This window comes from Henckelia pumila, chromosome 4 (assembly GCF_033568475.1).
Source record: "Henckelia pumila isolate YLH828 chromosome 4, ASM3356847v2, whole genome shotgun sequence".
NCBI classification, from domain to species: Eukaryota; Viridiplantae; Streptophyta; class Magnoliopsida; order Lamiales; family Gesneriaceae; genus Henckelia; species Henckelia pumila.
In genome coordinates this window covers 38,364,065-38,369,568 of record NC_133123.1, presented here as the reverse complement: position 1 = coordinate 38,369,568, position 5,504 = coordinate 38,364,065, and the positions used below count along the sequence as shown (strand labels likewise).

The following is a 5,504-nucleotide window of genomic DNA, read 5'->3' as shown; positions in this document are numbered from 1 at the left end:
TTTCAGGTTTGAAGACGAGTGCAAGCGAACTTGGAGATTCACGCAAGGCGATTTTCCAGCTAGAATTTGTGAAAATTGAAGAGCACAATTTTTTTGGTGAGGAATCCTGCAGTACTTTGTTTTCTTATGATCATGAAGCCCCTACCCTCCATTGGTACTGCTCCGAAGAATGGAACTGAACTTCAGCTTTTCGCAAATGGCGGAGCCACACTTGTGGCCAACGGGCTGTAGCCTTTGGATTAATTTGGTATTAGCCCGGTAGCTCAATTAAAAATTTTAAAAGATTCGAGAGCTTAAAGTTTTAGCCCGGGTAGAACAAAAATTCTGGCTCCGCTCAGACAGACACTTCACTCACTTGGTCCCCACAACAACGAGAATAAAAGAAGAAACTACTATGTCAAAATAAGGCTAAAGTTTTAAAAAAAATGAAACATACCAAGAAACAGCCACCTCAAGACAATTTTTCGTAAGGGACTGGGTGATATGGAGCTTTGTCTCTCGTCACTGTTCAACAGATGAAGATGATAAAAAAAAAAAGGGAGGCGGTGTTCACGTCGAGCACGAGGAAGAAGAGAGTGTAGTAATGTTTATATGATAAATTTGTTCGAAATACGGTTCGGTTCCAAGAATTTTTAAGAGGAAAAAATGTATGCATAGTGGGAATTGAAATAAGTGAGAATGAGAGCATTATATTTGTGCTTCTATTAATGCAATATATATTTGCATGAAACCCGCCTCGTCTAGACCTGCCAAAGTAGGTTCGGGGTGGGTCCCAGGTTTGGTCAAACCTGCCTCGAACCCGCGCCGCCAAAGTATTTATCTATATAAATTTAAAATATACATGGATATATATAAATACAAAAAATATATATAATACTAATAATATATAATTATATTTTTATACTAAACAATTAATATTTTATCCATAATTTGAGTATAAAATATTATTGGATTGAAATAAATTTATTTTATCATGATAGGTTTAATATAAAAATGTATCATTATTTTTTTGGTTAATAATTATTAATTAATTACAAATTTATAAATTTTAACTTGTGAAAATATTTTTTTTAATCTTAAATATTATCAATATATATTTGAAATTAAATTTAATAACTTTAGTTAATTTTTAAAATTTTAATTTTTTTAGTTTAAATAAATTTAAAATTATTTAATTTTTGGCGGGTCCAAGGGTCTAACCCGGATTGAATCCGCTGGGTTCGCGAAGCGGGCCGGAGTGGATCCAAAGGGGTGGCGGGGCGGATCCCGGGTTTAGCCAAACTCGCTTCAGACTTGCCTCGTTGTCATTCCTATATATACACATAGTTTTGATATGGTAAGCAATCAGCCAACCACCATGTGCACTTATGTGTGCATAAGCTCATGGGGTGTTTACCTATTAGATGTAGGGATGTCACGTCAGCGGTGCCCTCATAAATGCACATGATTGTTGTTCAATATATCAAAACTTTATATATGTCTCTGTGTGTGTGTGGAAACTAGCAGTCAATATCTTTTGATGCGTAGTGGATAAACCCCTGAACTAATGCAATAACCTGTCAATCATGCTAGTCAAGTAAATTGCACTAGACAAGTTATATTTGACAAGCTAGTTCTAAAAATTTTATTTGGGGGAATGAAACACATGATCACTAAATAAGTGTTCACATACTCCATCACCTTAAACAATATCGCTAAACTTTATATTCATATATATATATATACATATATATATATATATATATGTGGTCATGTTTATATTCGGTAAAGCAATTATGACGAAATAATCCTTATAGGCTATGTTTGGTTTGATTATTAGTAATCCTTGTATAAATTTATCATGTCTAATCTTACATTCTTCTCACCATATTATTTATCCTTCTATTAATTATAATTTTACATCAATCAAATCATTAATTATTTATCTTACATCAATCAAATCATTGAATTTAAATTACTATATTACCTCTTATAAATAATAGTATTTATATTTTATTTATTGTTAAAAAGATAAAATGGTAATTTAAATGATCACCAGCTAATTAGCAGTTTCTAGCACACTTACATTTTATTTTATTTTTAAGTTTAACAATATTCATTTTGATATTTGACAAAGATGTAATTGAAGTAATGGACAACTGGAACAAGTAATTTAAACAAACAAAACATATTAATTTATCAGATTCCAACTAAAATAAGCTCATTATAGGGAGGTGAGAGCTTTCCACCGCAGGATCGATATCCGCAGTAGAAATGAATCCAAAAATCACAGTCTTGGCAGTGTAAAGCCATTCCATCTTCGAAGCCTTTGATAATTTCTTGGCAATAACCACACCTTTGGCTGCCAAGATTCATCATCCTCGCCAAAGTCAATGGATGATCTTGGTGACATGGCACTTTCACTGTGCCACCAAACTTGATTTTCGAAAACTCCCCTTGTGAAGGAATGCAGTCGACATGAAACGATTGGTCACATTCGGCACAATGATAGAACCAATACTTGGAACCAATGTCTTTTTCGCAGAACTCGCAAATGTCATCAATATCGGTGGAATTAAAAGATGCGAATGTTAGCGTGAGGGGATGCTTGTCGAACTTGTGGGCGACTTTTTTAGGTAGACGAGCACAATCAATATGTATCGTGAAATTACATAAACCACAGCAGTATCCGTATAAACATAATTTACCACAACACGACTTCCACGATTCAATTCCTGATGATGTATCGGTTAGAATAAGAGAATGGTGCTTGTGTGAATCATGCTTGATGACTCTCGGAGCAAAGGAACATTCAACATCGCCGACGAATATGGAATTGCTTTCACCAAATACGTATCCGAATCCGTTGCAATACTTGTTGCAACTACAACACCGAAACAAAGAAAAGAATTCATCCAATCTCGGGGAAATCAGGTTGTTAGTGACGGATGTGTACAAGAAATCTTGGATAGAAAGGGGCAAAATCCACACAAAATTTGTGGAGGAGAAAATTGCATTGAGAATGGGCACCACATGTATAATATGGAGGTGAATTAATGGGCCGAATGCATGCATTGCAAACTAAATCTTGCGCAGTGTCATCCAACATCAACACCAAAGAAAGATCAGTGTGGTTTTTTTCTAACATTTTGGTAGAATTGCCCTCCTTTACTTCTATAGTAGGCAATATCGAACCCAGAAACATGTCGCTCGACACAATCGGCATATGAAATATTGCGCCTGCAAATTTTGTCATAGAAATTATTTATATACACATTTTTTTTGGGGGGACAAATCTAACTTTATATATAGAAAGCAATATACAAGTAAATTTAGTTACCCGAGTCATTCTTCCATGATATTGCACAATCCACATGAGCCAGTCTTTGACACGTAAAACAAAAATAAATCCCAAACTTTATAATTGCTATTTTCGAACAAATTAGACATTTATCGCTCGTAATATATAATTGTAGCAAGGAGGAAGGAGAATAGACGATGGAGAGATAGAGTGGATGCTCTTCGACTTCCACAAAGCTGGGTAGCAAGGCACAGTCTTGGTGAATCCAGAAATTACATTTGTGACATGAGAAGAAATAACCCTTATGTTCTCTCCCACAAGCGTCACAAAGCAACGATGCCTCCTTGCCAAAAACTACCATGGGATGTTGTGGGTGGCTAATGTGGTTTATTTGGATATCTAAGGGAAACCCACATAGAGGATGGACATCAAATTCACATTGATAGCAATGGTACGTGAAATTCTCGCACAATCTCCCACAATAACCACACAAACAGTTTTCACCACGTGGGTTTCCAAGCAAAGCAAGATCATGTTCTACAACTTTTTCATAAGGACCATCATAACAAAAATAATGGTGCAATTGATGGGGAAGTTGTGAGCAAGCTTGGTGTAAATAAAAATTGCAACCTGGAATGGTGCACATGTAACAGGGACTCAGCATCACGTACAGCCCACAATCGTTGCAGCGATGCTGAATTTCCTCCGATTCCTCCAACTTCAGTGGATGCTCATGACCAAAATGTACAGTCTCCATATCTCTTTGATTTCTTTGTGATATATAGTTTGTTTATGCTTATCTTTTGCCAAGAATATTATATATATATATATATATAGATTTGATATTATGACTTATGAGCACCCATGATGTGCACTTTTGTGTGCACCGCTGACGTAACATTGTCTACATCCAATATGTGTGTGTGTGTGTATATATATATGTGTGTGTGTGTGTGTATATATGTGTATATATATATATATATATATTTTTTAGAGGTGTATATATATATTTATATATATGTGCATTAAAATATATGAAGTTGATACTTGGAGTGTAACATCAGCAAACTCTAGTTTGCAATTTTAACTTTTTTTTATTTATTGGACCAAAGTATCCTGCTTTTTGTATTTTATTGATTTTTTTAAATTAATTTATATGTTTTTTTTTCCTTTTGAAAGGATATATATGTTTCTTTAATCTCTAATTTTTAGATTAATTGATTAATTTAGGAACAGAGGCATGCAGTAATATTTTTTTTTATTCTAATTGAAATATCATTTGTTTCTTTTGGATGTATTATAAAGATACTTTTTTTTTGAAACTATTATAAAGATACTTAAATAATGTAAAAAGGCAATTTTTTTTAAAGGTAAATTAAAAGACGTTCGTTATAATTTTTATTTTGATCTATATGTGTTAGAGATCCATATCTTTCCTACACCTTGTTAGGATTGAAATATAAAGATTTTAAACCTATTATAAATTTATTGATTTCTTTTTTATTTTCCTAAAATAATATTTCTTTTTTATTTATCATAAAAAAAATTTAATATATATAAATGCATCGCTTGCCAAAGGACTCTATTATATGAAGCAAGGTATTCTTTTGCTTTTGGATAATTTAACATAATAAATGGAATTAATATTTTTGTTCATCCCGCGGGCCGGGTTCAGTAAACCAAGGTCCATTTGGGAAAAATTAAAGAGCCATTAAATGAAGTACTTCTTAGGCGTGATGTTTTGACAAGATCATTATGAGCAAAATAGTTTACTGACATACAATAGTACTGAGAGTGCGAGAATTTTAACCTCTTTGAATTTTTAAATATTTTAAATTGATCTATTCAGACTAATATCAAATTATTCAAAATTAATATATACAAAATTTGAAGAAAAAAAAATTGTGTCACCCGGGCTTTCATTGTGGCTCCGGCGCCACTGACTACACAAGCATTAGTTGATCGCGAAAGATGATTATCAAAAGATTTTACATGCATGGAAGAGGTCCTTTCTCTTTTGACCCAAGAGAAAGAGATCGTTTCTAAGTTCTAACAATATTACTGGAGGCTGGTGGAAGTTTATCTTCCACTGCTGGCTAATTAAGGCTTAATATTTCGTTTAGCATAAAAAATAATTCTGAAATATATTTTGCAGACTTTTGTATTCGAGCCATTTATTACGGATTCTAATTGTTGGGTTATTTTTGGTATGTCTCGTCCTGAA

The 5,504-nt window shown here is 33.3% G+C and overlaps 1 pseudogene; it reads right to left on the bottom strand.

Annotated features, from left to right (window-relative positions):
* Positions 1-2,178: 2,178 nt before the first annotated feature.
* LOC140860875 (uncharacterized) lies at positions 2,179-4,040 on the bottom strand (annotated as a pseudogene).
* Positions 4,041-5,504: the final 1,464 nt, after the last annotated feature.